Below are 16,346 nucleotides of genomic sequence, written 5' to 3'. Positions count from 1 at the left end.
TCAAAATTGCAGAATGAAACACCAAGAAAAAGCCGAGCGCTCGAGAGCGCGTGCCTCGTCGCGTCCACCGAGCTTCCTTTACATGCGCAGTAGCTCGAGCAAAAAAAAAACAGATAAACAAAACAACAGCGTTGTCGTCACGTACTAGGCGCATGTAAAGAAAAACCTCCAGCCGTAAACCTTAAGATGAAATGGCACCATGCTCGGGGGAGGTGACCGCGGCGGCATTTTCTCGGAGCCATTATGGATAACTAGAGACCTGAATGCGAGTGTGCTAATCGTTCCCGTGATGATTTGCAGATCCCGTCACCGCTGCTTCGAGTCGTTCAGGTTGAGGTGGTGGAAGTGCACACTGCTGAGGAGGACTTTGCATCCACCTCTCTCCGCAAAGTAGGTGACGACCCCTTCCAGGCACATAAAGATGATTACTGTCACTGCAACTTGGGAAATAAACAACGATGCTGAGATTTTGTTGTGTGCAATTGGATGCTCACCTACAACAGCTTCGACATTGAAGTCTTGTGCATGAGTGCCAGCTTCCCTAAATCTTTTATGTTTTTTGCAGCCAATCCAGTCTTCTGATGTGTTTACTACTAATAAGAACCTCCCAAGTCTTATTCCCGCTTCAGGTTTGAGATGGCTGTTCAGAAGCGCACACCACACAATATCTGCACACTGAATATGAGGGCATTCGAAGCTCCAAACCTATGCAAGCTGTAGATGCTCCGTCCCTTAATTACCCTCGTTTGCACAGCAGTTCTTGTGTATACCAAAGTCCACACTAATACGTATGTCAAATAGGTATATCAAAATAAAGTTTCATGTTTTAATGGGCCGAAGCTGCAACTGGCCAATAAGGCACTACGTAGTAGAAGGATATCTATACAATCGGTTACTTGGCTACCGCTAACATGTCGTGATATTGCGATTCAGGGGCGTTTCCACTTTTTGCCTCCATCAGAAAAGCAGCTATGCATCCCGCCTGTGATAAAGCCGGCCTGCTGGGGCTCAGTGCGCTCATTACGTGGACAACTGTCCAAGGATGAAATCCCTTAGAGGTAAATTCAAGAAGAAACTAAGGCATCAGTTATCCAAACAGAAACAATAAATTATAAAAGACGGAAAGCTAACGGAGTTACTAGCTCAAATGGTAGAAGAGAATAATAATGTAACATAACTAAAAAGGAATAGGTTAAAGGGTATTCCGCCGTGCTCACTATTTATTTCACCTCTGAAGGGGAGGAACGGTTCACTGCCGCACACGACCACCAGGCCACGCAGGGGCTCAACACGGCAAACTTATATCCGTCAACCAAGGTGGGTATAAAACTGGAAGGATCACCGAAAGAAGGCCAATCTACACTTGAAGAAGCAATGACATCAAAATTATGAAACCACAGACTACTGATGCGGCTGGCAAACATTTTGCCGTTGGCGGTCTCATAGGGGGTCAGGAAGTTGGAGAAAAAAGACAAGGAGCAAATAAAAATAAGCCTCTATCGCAGGGTCATCACCTTTAGGACTTCGACCAAGTACATGGCCGCCAGCACGATAGAGGTGGGGCGGTGGATTATTTGTTATTCCTTCTCGAGGTGGCGGTTGACTTTCGCAGTAGTACTGCATAGGCTGTCAATACTGCACAACGTACAACAAATACTCTAATGCGAGTGTGCGCCACAATGCCCGGAGATTCTGGGGATAACTCGGAAAAAGAAAAAAAGTGAAAGAAGGCAACTGCAAAAGCACAGAGTCGGTCTGAGTTAGTGACCATCTGGCATACCTAGGCGGGAAGGGGCATTTTGTGGCAACAGGTGGACAAACACCCTCCCCCTTGGGACGTATATTCAAGAAGAGCACAAAATTGTATTAGAGTAGTGGGAAATATTATGAACAGGGTGGGCACAGAATAAAACGGGACTATTAACTATGGCTGGTCACTCAGGAGGGCACAAACACAATTGTGGACCAATTGATGTGTTTTAGGGCTCTTTACACAAAAATAGGAGAGCAAGTAAAAAGATGCAAACATGAAATTAGGAAGAGTTAAAAAGGGGATGGGAAAAAAACTATTGTAAAAGGGTACAACTATATATGTACAGTAAGGTTGAAAAACAGAGAAAGAGGTTAGAGTGGCCGCACCCACCTGAAAATACCTGAGGTTAGGTGGCAGATATAATCGCGTAACGGGGTGCACGAGATCATATATTACTGATAATGAGCGATAAACGCGACATCAGAGCAATAGTGTAAAATAAAGTAGGCAGTAGCAATTACAAAGGAGTATAAGTTGTAGAAGTGGGAAGCAGCGGAACTCTAACAACATTCCGTAAAAAACGAGCTGCAACCACAATCAAGATAGCTCAGGTAGGGATATCAGTAACAGAAACAAAGTGAAACCACCATCAAGATAGTTCAGGTTGGAACATCAGTAATAGCAAGGACTAATAAGAAGTAAATGGGAGTAAAAATACGAGGAAGGAGGGTTGGGGGACATAATCAGTTTCTGAGTGCTACAGATCTGCCAGGGCACAAGGGACAGCAGGACAGAGGAAGATGCAGATAGTGATCACGGCAGAGAACGAAGACGGAAAAAGGATAGACTGATCATAAGGGGTCAACATTCAGCATGAGGAAGCATCGTCAGAGGGAGCACTCAAACTGCATATATGTTTGCACATCAAGATCACATGTATGAAGAAGGACAGGTTTGTTCATAACGGAGCTTTCACATATTAGTTTAAAAAAATACCGCTGATTGCCTGCCCTTCCTTGACTCATTATTGCGTGATAGATCTCTCTTCTTTCTTTCTTCTTTGCCTCTCTCGTAAAAACTCTTTTTGACATCGGTCCAGTTTGTTGATTTTTAATTGGCGTCACCCGTGATACGTATGCGGTATGGGTTGGGCTTTTATTTTATTTTATAGCCCAATATTTTGCCTGTCTGTCTTTCTACAGAGGCATGCATTTGTAAAAACGGGTGAACAAGATGCCTTAAAACTCAAGAGCATTGCGTTTAATATATCTTTTGCGGATAAAGTTCGCATTGGCGTGACCGCTGTCCAAGCATTATTACATATAATTGTATTCCAGGCCACAGCCAACCTCGGTGACGAATTAATTGACAAATTTCAAAGAAATGGGTGGATTTCTAAACACTCGAGTAAGTGACACTGTCAATATGTGGAGGTGGACATTCTCCTGTAGGGATATCAGTACTGAGGTGGTTATAACTGTGTTTGCTGTCCATTTTATCAGCCATGCAGTTTCATTCCAAAAGCAACACTACCATTTAAACATTTTTATAATTTCAGGTATTATCTAAAAGACAGTGCTGAACAGTCCAGCACTGATAGCCCCAAATTTACCCTAATAACGCATTTTTACACTATTGATGTTTTCTGAAAAAAAGTAAAAGTCCCAGGAGAAGACATAGATGGTACAGACATAAAACTTTGCTGTTTCATATCTTTTTGGCAGTATAATAATTACATCAAGCCAAGGCACACTAGCAGGTCTAGCGATGTGTGAGCTTGTCATTACGGAAGACGGTGGCGATATTTGCCTAAAGAATTGCACCGAACAAAGGTATGCGGGACATTCACAGAAAAATAAACCGGAAAAAAGAGATCCCTTATGAAAAAGTGAAAAGGAAAACATGGAACATTTATAGAGGCCGAGTCGTAGTATTTGCGGCATTTTGCTTGCGTTTCCTGTGTTAGAAATGGGTGCCATGGTGGTGGGGCTTCCGAAGATGGTCGTAATTGCTAGTATAATATACATTTTTTATAAAAACTAATGATATTTCTGAGATTTCATTGCAGAAAATGTTACGGCCAGGGAACTGTGCTCTCAAAATAGAAAGTTCAACCCTGCTTTGTAAATATGGCCAACTGTTTTATAGGTCATCGCTAGCATTCTGTCTCAAAGGTTTACTGATAAACAGCGACCTTTAATAGCGTCCATACAAAGATCGCTCTGTTCAAAAGGCCAATGAAACCTTAGGGTGTGAACTTTTATTTCCAAGGATTTTTCACGTAGTCTTCTTCCAATCGTGCTTAGCGTCCAAAAGAAACACATGAACATGTTAAAGAAAGATACCGTTAGTCGATATGTCATTAATGGTCTTTCTTTTCCAAAGAATGCGTCATACCCTCTTTGCGCCATATCCAGAAGTGAAGGACCGGGAGAACATAATAATCGCCACATATCAACGTATTAGAGAAGGTCTTTTGAAGGGATGCTTTTGGCACATAAGGAAGCAAAAGCGTCGCCGGATTGTTGTAAAGCCGCCTTGACTACAATGATGTTTTCCACAAACAATGAAATAAGCACGAATGTCTTCGGCCAGCCTTGTAATTAAGAGCTAGCTTTTGTTTTTGACGACAAAAGCTTACTGAAGCTGTTTCAGCACAGCTGCGCTGGAACTAGTTCTCTGAAAATCGTTCTCTGCTCTGTGTAGCTGTTAAGAAACTTCCCAGTAACGTTCATTCTGTAATGTGCGCACTCAGGGAGCACAGAATCCCTCGCTTTATTCCACTTGTCGCAGTGGTTCAATACGCTCTCACTTAACGGTAGATAGCTGAGGTGATGCACGCGTGGGTTGATTTGTTATGTCGAAACAAGCCAGTCCGCAAAACAGATACCCTGTGGTACTTTTTTTTGTTTTTGAGCGACATGAAAGTCTAATGTACGGGTACTTGCTAATGGGACAGCAAAATGTTACGTGATAGTTGGCTTAAATACCGACAGTTCGAAGACTCACTCTTAATATTCATGGTTGGTTACATCCTATAAAATGGAAAATATAATAATTGCGCGATAGAGAATATTTTAAAGTTCCTGAAAAAACACTAGAAGAACATTTCCAACTGCGTGGACCAGAACAAAGTTGTAGGTACGTTCAAAAATACAAGGCTCAATTTCCCATGGCTAACAGGAAAAACATACAAGGCGTTTTGGCAGCGCCGCCGCGTCTCACCGGTTTGGTGGTCCTTGTCCTCAACTTCTCTTTGGGTAAATGCAAAAACCAAGTACCGCAAAAGTACCTTCTGCTAATCCTCAGCAATACAATATATATGTACATATATATATATATATATATATATATATATATATATATATATATATATATATATATATATATATATATATATTTATATTTATATATTTATATATACATATATTTATATATATATATAGATTTGATTTTTTTTGTTGAATATTTTTATACAGTGAGGCGACGCCGAGAGTGACCAGAAGGCTATCTTAGGGTGTAAATAGATCCACATCAGGCACAAAATGGTTTGTATCCTCTACATATGAAGGTAGTGCGGGAGGAATGTCTTTGATTAAGGTATCGCTAAAACTAGAGATCATTTCTCTTAGTGTCCCTATACCGGAGATGATTCGGCTGCCTGGAATTCTAGCTTTATGCATTTTAGGCCACATATAAAATCGTCCTGGAACTGGGCTTAAAACTTGAAATGAGGCTGCAGTTTTTTCCGGAAGTTTTTTGTCCTTGAGGAGCGCAATCAGTGTCTGGCTTACCTTGTTCTTAATTCGTGGAGTCTGATCGGTGACAGTTGCTTTATAGAAAGAAGTATCGCTCAGCTGTCTTTCCGCCTCATTGATGTAGTCCTGCTTATTCATAGTAACAATTGCGCCACCTTTCTCGGCGGGTTTGATTGTTATGCCAGAGCGCCCGCTCAAACCTTTTTTTTTGCCTTTTCCTCTTTTTGTGAGAGATTTTTGTGATGCAGTGATCGATTTTTACACTCAGAGAGAATGTCACGTTGTACCGCCTTGATGTAACTGTCGGAGTATTTGTCTCTTTGTGGGAGAGGAGTCCAATGGCGTAGTGATGGCAGCCTAGTGTCCAAATTAGGGTGTTGGGATTTGCTATGGTAGTATTCGCTGAGCCTAAGCAATCGGGAGAAGTTTTCTGGGTCCTTATAAAGTTGGAATTTACTAGTCTGCCGGTTGCACGACAAAAACTCAAGCCTCTTGAAAGCACGCGTTCTTCATCATCAGTGGGGAGGTGTCGGAAAGATTCACTATATGGCACTCTTTGAGCTGTGAGGTTTATATTCAGGAACTTTTCCGGGGCTTGCTTGGGAATTAAAGAAATACGTGTCTACTTTCTCAGCAAGGGAAGTTATGCCGTCTCGAAGCAGCTTTTTCTATTTTGTAAGCATTACTTGGCGCTCTTTGTTTTCTGCAAACACTTTTAAGATGCTGATTTCATGGGGCGTCAAGTTTACCTCGCCACAAGTTTTTGTTCCTCACTAAGGATGTGCTCTAGTTGTAACTTATCGCGGTCAATCCCAATATTGAAAAATTGCTTGGATGCCTCATGAATGCATAGCGCCCACCTAGCCTTAAGTTTTTGGGACATGTCGGAGGTGGCTGCTTACGTAAATTGGGAACCCTTTTGGAACTACGACACTTGTGCGATACAAAATAGGGTACTAACATGACACTGATATCGTAGTCGCTTTTCGACAATTTTCCTAGCCTTCAAAAAATGTTTTGACATGGTTGGTCTGCTGTTGCCTCAAGAGTCACCTGATTCTAGTCAGTTCCTTGGGTTTTCTTCACGACGGCCGAGAAGTTCCTTCGCAAGTTGTAGCGTGGCTCCGATGGCCGATGGAGCCTAGGCTGAAGCCTGGGGCCGAATTCTCTAAAACGACAAGGCGTCGTTTTGAAACGACGGGGCAGCGTTATGCAAATGCATGTGTTCTGGCGTTGGGGCCGTCGCTTTGGGGCTACCGGCAGGGGCAATCACCGCAGAAAAGCGCTGTGGCAAGGGCTCGAAGCGACACCCACTGCCCCCCCGTCGCTTGACTTGTCGCTTGGAGCCCTTGCCACAGCGCTTTTCTGCGGTGATTACCCCTGCCGGTAGCCCCAAAGCGACGGCCCCAACCCCAGAACACATGCATTTGCATGGCGCTGCCCCGTCGTTTCAAAACGACGCCTCGTCGTTTTAGAGAATTCGGCCCCTGGAGTGCTGTCGCTGGCTCCAATGGAGCCTGGGCTGAAGGCTGTGGTGTTGCCGTTGGCTTTGATGAAGCCTGTGATGAAGCCTGTGGTGCTGCTGATGGGGAGGCCGGTGCTCATGGAGGCCAGGTCGGGGCCGGGTTTTCCGCTGCCTGGCCGGCAGGGTGATGCTGCCACGTGTCGTCTTCGCGTGCGTATCTTTGGCGTAGCGTCTGGTTAAGGTGGCCCGCCACGATGGCCACACCCTCAAAACGTGGCTGGAGCCCATCAGCGGCTAGCACCCGAGATGGTGGGAGCCACTGGAAGCCGTGGTTTAGGAAGAAGAGGCCCCTCGTTTGCCGGCAATGCCGGCGAAGATGGCCGTTGAACTGAACAGCCTCCCAGTGGCATTTCCCGACGAAACGACGGTTCGTTTCGCCCCGGTGGCGATTCATGGAGCGGGGCGGGATTAGGGTCTCATAGACCCTCTTGTCTCGGGACGTCTCTGGCGATGACATCCAGAAGGTTGCGATAGAGCCCGAACACCTCTCCCGCTGAGGACTGGGCGATATCGTTGGTTCCGACATGTAGCACGATGGCGGTTGTTTTCTTTGGGATGAAGCCCAGCAGGGAGCAGACGTCGTCGAGTTTCGTACCGAGATAAGAGATGAACCCTGGCGTTTTCTTTCCGGCCTGGGTGAAAGTGGTTGTGCCGGTGCTTGCAGTGCGAGTCTCCAAGGAGAACTGAAGTAGGCAAGTACATAAAGCTCCTACCACACCTTCCCCTATCTAAACATGTAAATAATCTAGGCCACCCGGTCCGTTGGCTTCCAGTAGACTGAGGTCACAAGCTTGTTGTCCAATATCCTCACTGAAACATCGAGAAACTAATGGCAGATGGGGAATATGAGTGGGAGAAAGAAATGCTCTCTTGGGCGTTGTTGAAAGCGTTGATACATTTTAGAGTTTCCTCTTCCCCATGGCACCAAATGAGAAAAATATCGTCAATGAACCTTCAATAGAAGAGAGGGTGATGCTGTGCCTTGCTTAAAAATTCAGACTCCAATGTGTGCATGAAAATATTAGCATAGTTGGGTCCTATTTTTGTTCCCATCGAGGTCCCGTCAATTTCCACTATTTGCACGTAGTGCACGTAGGCTGTGGCGATCGTGGCAGCCACCTTCACCAGACCCTATACCGAGGATACGAAAGCGGAGACTACACGTGGCAGCAGCACACTGTCGGCCAGACACCGGCTGAACTGGTGCTACCTCCCCTCCATCAGCACCGGTTCCCCAGCGGCAGCACCCCAGCCTTCAGCCCAGGCTTTATCAAAGCCAGCGGTACCACCCCAGGCTTCAGCCCAGTCTCCATGAGAGCCACGCTGCAACTTGCGAAGAAACTTTTCGGCCATCGTGAAGCAAAACCCAAGGTGCTCAATAGAATCAGGTGACTCTTGTGGTCACAGCATACCAACCGTGTCAAAACATTTTTTGAAAGCTAGGAAAACTGTCGAAAAGCGTGTACGATATCAGTGTCATGTTGGTACTCTTATTTTGTATCGCACAAGTGTCGTAGATCCGAAAGGGCAGCGAATTTACGTTAAAGCAACCACCTCCGACATGTCCCAAGAACTTAAGGCTAGGTGGGCGCAATGCACACATGAGGCATCCAAGCAACTTTTGAATATTGATATTGACAACGATAACTCACAATTAGAGCACATCCTTAGTGAGGAACGAAAACTCGCTGACCAGGTCGACTTGACGCACCATGAAAAAAAACTCTTAAATGAGTTTGCCGAAAACAAGGAGCGCCAAATAACGCTAACAAAACAGAAAAAGCTGCTTCGGGACCGCATAACTTCCCCTGTTGGGGGAGTAGACACGTCTTTCTTACATTCCTATGCCAGCCCCGAAAATGTTCCTAAACTGTATACCTCACACCTCAAAGAGTGCCATATAGTAAATCTTTCCGACACCCCCTCACTGATGACGAAGAACGCGTGCTTTCAAGAGGCTTGAGTTTTTGTCCTGCAACAGGCAGACTGGATGAATTCCAACTTTACAAGGATCTAGAGAAGTTCTCCCGAACGCGTAGGCTCAGCGAATACTACCATGACAAAACACAAGACCCTAATATGGACACTACACTGCCATCACCACGCATTGGAGTACTCCCACACAAAGAGACAAATGCTTAGACAATTACATCAAGGCGGTACAACGTGACATTCTCTCTGGATGTGAAAATCGATCACCGCATCACCAAAATCTCTACCAGAAAGAGGAAAATGCCTTAAAAAGGTTACGCGAGCGCTCCGACATAGCAATCAAAAACGCCGACAAAGTTCGCGCAATTGTTATTATGAATAAGCAGGACTACATCACCGAAGCAGAAAGACAGCTCAGGGATTCTTCTTTCTATAAACCAACTGTCAGTGATCAGACTCCCCAATTTAGAACAAGCTAAGCCAGACACTGATTGCGCTCGTCAAGGACAAAAAACTTCCGGGAAAAACTGCAACCTAAGTTCAAGTTTATACCAATTCCACGAAGATTTTATATGTTGCCTAAAATACATAAAGCAGGAAATCCAGACAGACCAGTCATCTCCGGTATAGGGACAGTGACAGAAATGATCTCTAGTTTTATCGATGGCTTAATCACAGACATTCCTCCCGCACTACATTCATATGTAAAGGATACAAACCATTTTCTGGCTGATATTATAAATCTAGTTATACTGGAAGACAGCCTGCGAGTCACTGTCGACGTCGCCTCGCTATATACAAATATTCCACACTCGGACGGCATCCGGGCTGTCATCCAGACATACAATGATGCTACCGAAGACAATTCAATTGATGATCAAACTGTCGTCTTATTTCTAAAGCTCGTCTTGGAGCTGAACAACTTTGAGTTCGACAATAAGCATAGATGCATATTACCAGCGAAAAAAACACAGGGACGAGGAAAGAAGCAGACGGGACAGACAATAAGCAGAAGCAGACAATAAGCACTACGTGCAAATCGGCGGGACCTCGATGGGAACAAAAATGGGACCCAACTGTGGTAATATTTTCAGGGGCACTTTGGAGTCTGAATTTCTTAGCAAGGCACAGCTTCACCCTCTCTTCTATAGAAGGTTCATTGACGATATTTTTCTCATTTGTTGCCATGGGGAAGAGAAACTTATAAAATTTATCACCGCTTTCAACAACGCCCACGAGATCATTTCATTGTCCCACTCATATTACGATCTGCGAATAACTTTCTCAATGCTTCAGTGACGATATCGGACAACAAGCTTGTTACCTCAGGGTACAGGAAGCCAATGAACCGATACCAATACTTGCATTTCAAAAGCAACCACGTTAAATACAGTAAACTCGGCATACCATACAGTCAGTCTCTGTGTTTCAGAAGGATATGCTCTGACCCAGCTGATTTTGCCTATAACTGTCAGCAACTAACTAATGATCTAACACGAGAACAATACCCACCATCTGTCATCAGTGATGCTATTAGGAAGTCTGAGAAAAAGGACCGCCGCCACCGGATAACTTACCCAAAAGCCAAATCTTAGAATACGACCCCCAACCTTATTTTAACATAAGCCGCTTCATCCTCGAGTGTAAACTGCATACCCAGAAAGCACCACAACATTCTACTTCAAAGCGAAAGGTTTCGAAGTGTTTTAGCTGAGCCTCCCCGCATTGTGTACCAGCGTGCGAGTAACATCACACATATTGTAACGTCATTTAAGGTCAACACCCCCAGTTTCACAGACAGCGGACCCTCAAATAAGCCTAGGTACAAACTCTGCCCCATGATGAATAGAACCTATGTCGCCACCAGCCCCTCGTCTTCATTCTCTTTACATATAAGAGGAAACTTTGACTGTGACAGCGCAAACATTGTCTACCTTGTTCAATGCACCATATGCCACGCCCAGTACGTTGGTAAAACTGAGAATCCGCTTAGAGTGAGAATCAACAACAACCAAGCACACATAAAGTTCCTACCACACCTTCCCCTATCTAAACATGTAAATAATCTATGCCATCCTTTCCACGCATTCACAGCCACAGTGCTTCAGTGCACTTTCAAAACGCATTATATCGTAAAGCGCGTGAATCGTACCTTATTTACAAGTTTAACACTGTCTTGAGCGGCATAAATGAAAACACCGGCCGATTGTCTTGCTTGCCAAATCAGGCACCGGAGAAGGCCGATGCAGCGAGCAACTGAAAAACTTTGTTCTGAAAGAGCAGCGTTCTCACTTCTTTTTTTCTAGCTTTTTTTTCAAATCTGTGTATAGTGTAGTGTGTACGTATTGTACTTAGTACTGTCAGTGTATTACTTTTGTGTAGTGGCTGTACCACATAGGCAGGAAAGTACATAGATTTCACCATATAAGCTCTTGCTTTATATTTTTTGTATTTTTCTTTATTTGTATGATTATTATTTGGTGTCCCTTTGTTCTCAACAATTGCTATTTTGTAGATAAAACGGCTTGTCTTCTTTGTGGTGATGTTTATCGCTTTGTCTGTGTGTCTGTATGCAGGTATGTTAAGAAATATGACCTTGCTTGAATTCTATTCAAAAACTTTATTTGGCACTGTATATCTGCTTTTTTGTATGTGTTTTAGCCTTATGTCCATTTATTTTTCGGTATTTGTGTAATCAAGCCTAAATTAGCGTTACTTTGCATCGTATTGTCCTTACATTGCATGACCTCGGGGACGCCTCGTGGATGGTTGCCATTAGAGCCACAAAATAAGCTAAGCCTATTTAGTGGCTCTAATTCCGTAGTTAAGTAAGTTACGCTTATTTAGCTACGGAAACTTCATCTAATGGCTCTAGTTGCCATTCTTTACGCAAGACAACGTTTCCGCGATTTCACGCCATGTGAAACCGCGTATCGCTTGGGTCTTTTCTTCGAACCTATTTCATCCCCGCATTCTGCCCCTGCGGTTTCCGCGCCCCTCCCGCTAATCTCAATCCCTCTCTTCCTTCCTTCGCTTTCTTTTTTTTCCTTTGTGTGTGTATGTTAACGCTTGCACTAGGCATCCGTAATTATCTTTGGGCTCTCCCACCCTTTTCTCCTCACCAGTCAATTTCCACTGTTTCTTTGCATATTGTCGGTATTTTTGAAACTTCGAAACCCTGCAGGTTGCCCTACCAGGCACCTGCCGCCAGAAACAAGTCACCAAACGAGCAAGAAACGAGCCCCTCCTTAGTTCTCACCTTCTTGCTTTCCCGTCGTGACTTCAGTACCTTGCAATGCTTTCCTCTTATCCTATAGCTTCGCCTTCCTTGATTTTTCCCCTTTCACCTCTGTTCCCCGGCACCACTCCAACGGCCCCCTTTTTTTCTCCATCCCCTTGCGTTCTGCAGCATCGTACGCTTTTGTGTCGCGTAGAGCCTACGTTTTTGCTTGATACATCTTCTTGCCCCACCTACAACTGAAATGTATTTAAACCCAACTTAACTGCACTATTTGTATCTTTGAAAGACTTCTCGATCGTATAGTTAACCTTATGGCCAGCAATGTTTTTTCCTAACTATATATATAAATATATATATATATATATATATATATATATATATATATATATATATCGTAATGGAGTACGTTGGTGCTCAATGCGATGCGATTGCGATGTGATGCGTAGGTTGCAATGCGATTTGCCCATCAATGTCCGCACGCAAGAAAACTCCAAACTGCCGCCATCACACAAAGTTCCACATCGCAATCCTTTGCTTTCAACACATTTATCACCATTTATGCAGTTGCAAAATTGTCATCTGTTAAGTTTGTTCGGTTAACTATAACACTTTAAAGAAATTATGCGTGAACCTGCTTGAAAACGACGTAGGAGTTAAAAAAACTGTGCATTCACCTTTAAACTACTTTTCTGCTACAAAAAGCTCAAAGGTGTTTGCCCGAGAAATCTACAACTGCCTCTTAAGTTTGCGTTGATTGTGCAGCTTCAACGCCGTTAGCCCTTCCAACCTGAGGCTGTGTTTTTCAAAAACACCACCAATTAAAAAGGACAGAGCATTTTGACGCGAACTTCTGCGACAATTGCAAAAGATGCTGAGAGTGCACTGATACAAGCTCTGTTGTAATTTTTTTAATACGGCATAACATTTGTTTTAGAATTGTGTTATTTACATAACGGATTGATTGCCTTGGCCTTGCGCTTTGTTGCTTGCAAATATCAGTACATGGATGCGAATTTCCTAATTTTTGCAGCAATTTTGTTCACCTCATCTAATGTTAAAGTTTGGCAGGAATTTGCCCGGAAAATAAATAAATGTTTCTATTCGTGCTTCCATTAACACGTCCAGACTGTCACAGGTTGCGTCCTTCTTGTCGGTAGTAATTTCATAGGCTTCAGAGTGCGTCAAATATTTCGATTATTGACCCAAATTTGTTGTTGTCACCACCCTTCAGTTTTTCACTAAGTTTTTCACTCATTTACTTCTTCATTGCTTTGTATACACCAAACGCGTCATACGGGCTGCATCAGTTTTAGCTGCGGATGAAGTTGCAGCACTATTGCCGCCTTATAAATTGTTGCAAAACAAAACCCCGTGGGTATAGGATAACCTATAATTAGGTTTCACTTTCCTATAATATAACCAGTCTCGACCGGGTAGACGCCCGGGCACAGGCGTAAACTATTGCTTTGTGGTCTTAACATTGCTCTAACCTGCACTCGTGCTTCAACGTTTTATTTGTACTGGTTTACCACATCAGGGCTCAAAACGTAAAGTTAAGACTTACGTCGTTTCGCAGTGTAAAACGGCTCCTCGTATATCTTCAGAGCTGCAGTCTTACCTCATGAGAATTATTACCTGGTTCATAAGGGAATCCCGCCAGAAGTCGCCACGGTGAGCCAACACGATCAATAAACGTGTGAAATGATTTCGACACTATTACGGGCGTACTAAACTTACGGAAAACTGGGAGCGTTAATCTCGAAACAGGAATATATACAATGCTTGAGCATACATAACATATGGATCGGCGCCCAATTAGTCAATCGCTTTGGTTATTCCGGAGTCAACTGCACAATACATTGCGTTTTTCTCAATCAGGTTCCCAATTTCTTGTAGCGCAGTTATTTCATTTATTTTTAACCGTCTTTTGGCGTTTCTTTTTCCGGTAGCGTATGGTACTTTTCAAAAAAAAACTGTTAAAATTCTATCCACGTTTAGTGATAAAACTGCTCAAGCTTCAGCCAAAGAAGAAAGTACCTGGAAAAGCTATCATTCACTGTGTCGAGAAAACACACACACTCCAACAGAATACCTTAAATGTATTATTGATACCATAAGCTACAAATGTGCGCTCAAGCGTTTATTCTGGTGCCCTCTTTCAGGCTTCTGATAACAGCGTACAATTTATGTTGCCTGCAAAATATCAAAGTTAGTAGAATTTCAACAGTGAACTATGACAGATGCTTTCGCGAAGTGCGGCACAGAAAGACTTTTATGAGAGAATTGTATTTGTCAAAGCGCAAAGGACATTGAATCTAAGCAGTAAGAAGAAATATTTTACGTGCAATAGCCTCTGAAGATTGGGTTTGGGGTTTGTAACTAGTACTGGTTGGTAATGGTAGGGCAAGGCAGCGTCACATACGGGTTCATAATACTTTGGCATTGGATGAAATATATATTAAAATGGTTTTAAAGATCTACGCCACAGACCGAGATATAACGTTCACGCTGTCCCTTCAGTATTGTAATGCTGGTAGCCTTTACAGCTTACAGCTGTACTTCAACTGTACAGCTGTGCTTCAGTTCAAGAATTAAATCATAAGTTGCGTATGTGTAGATGAATACCATAAGCAGAAGTTTTCTTTTTAGTTTATACAAATAGTTATATAGTTCGAATTAAATGGAATATAATATCAGTCTGCATATATATTGGTGCTTCTCTGAGCTCGTTAGTGTGTACCACAAAATTTAAAATTTTCTGGATTTTTATGCATGCCTATATACTTACCTACGTTGCAACCACCAAGAAGTCTTACTTTTCTGGTAAGCCCACAAACATCTTTTTTGTCGGAATGATAAACCCACTTAATCGCACTTTCAACGAATGTCAATTCTTTGTCACGTTGCTGTAAAGGCGCTTCTATCGTTGCAGATTCGTAGTTCTGTTTTTGGAAACGTTTGAGTAAAAACGAACAGCCTGATGTCTCTGCATATGCCATTTAATTATAAAGAGCACGGCGTATATATTTTGATGTAAGCGATGTCTCATAGATGCATTTTGAACAAACGAAATGGATAGAACTGCTGTTTTGGCTGTTGTGAGTGCGTTTTGGTCTTTAGTGAGGTGCGAGGTTACCCCTGCGGCAAATTTTCCGGAGCTTCCTCCCTCGCTACCCCCTATTCCTGTTTTCTGGGTGAGTGCTTGGTTTGTTATAATCTGGCCACAATGTCAAGCACTACCATAAAAGAAAATTAGTGTGCTGAGAATTTGTAGACTAAAAACACTGGAGTTCTAAATTTGTCAAATTCCTATTCTAAATGTCTATCCCTCTGGTTTTGTAAACCCAAGTAACTGTTTTAGAAGCACTAGCTTCAATATACTACGTCTTAAAAGTTGTTGAGTAGTTCTCTTAGATGCGACGCTGAGAACATCTCTTGTTGGCGGCCCTGTCCTTCCGGCGTGCGTCCGTTGTTGTCCGCAGCCTTTCCACTCTCCCCATCTCCTCTCCGATAGCGAACACTCTCTCGCGAGGGGCATTAAATTGGATTGTATTGAATTGGATTTGAATTGGATTGGATTAAAGTGAATTGTGTGGGATTGTGTTGTGTCATAGCCACGGCTGACGCACGGGCGCCGGCGCGTGCCTAGGTGAGAGCGAACACTCTCAACATCTGCGGGTGTGCGGCCCAGCGCGCTCTCACTCCGCCGGTGTGCGGCGCTGCGCGTGGTGCTGCGCATGTGCAGTGCTCACTCTCACTGCGGTCTCCCCTCCTTCGGGTGCGCTGCGCATATAACCGGTGTGCCGCTCTCCGGCGGCTTTTCGGTCGACGGTTTCTCTCCGCTTGCGCTTGAACCACCCACAGCGTCGCATCACCCCAGGGTTCTCGCGAGGGCAGGTGGGCGTAATTTTTTTTGTGTAGTGTTTCAAGAAAACAAACCTTGTATTTACAAATCTCCGGATGGAAGTTCTCTCGGAAAGCATACGGGTTTCATCAGGTTTAGTAATCTGCCTTGACTTTTACTGCCTCTGTTATTACAGGTGACTTTTGTATCATTTGAACGTTACCAGTCGACCTGATGCTCTTATACTGATGAATGTCGAGATAAGCACAACACACTAGCGAACATAAATGGGC

The 16,346-nt window shown here is 43.7% G+C and overlaps 1 long non-coding RNA gene across 1 annotated transcript in view; it reads left to right on the top strand.

Moving 5' to 3' along the window:
• The first annotated feature begins 15,285 nt into the window (after window positions 1-15,285).
• Window positions 15,286-16,346, top strand: part of LOC144148726 (uncharacterized) — a 47,986-nt gene continuing 46,925 nt past the window's right edge. The window contains exon 1 of the long non-coding RNA XR_013318039.1: window positions 15,286-15,403. This is a non-coding gene — a long non-coding RNA (uncharacterized LOC144148726). The remainder of the gene's footprint in view (window positions 15,404-16,346) is intronic.

Source organism: Haemaphysalis longicornis, unplaced genomic scaffold (assembly GCF_048455015.1).
Source record: "Haemaphysalis longicornis isolate Haplotype H1 unplaced genomic scaffold, Haemaphysalis longicornis Haplotype H1 scaffold_8, whole genome shotgun sequence".
Classification (NCBI taxonomy): Eukaryota; Metazoa; Arthropoda; class Arachnida; order Ixodida; family Ixodidae; genus Haemaphysalis; species Haemaphysalis longicornis.
This window is presented reverse-complemented; position numbering and strand designations above follow the sequence as displayed.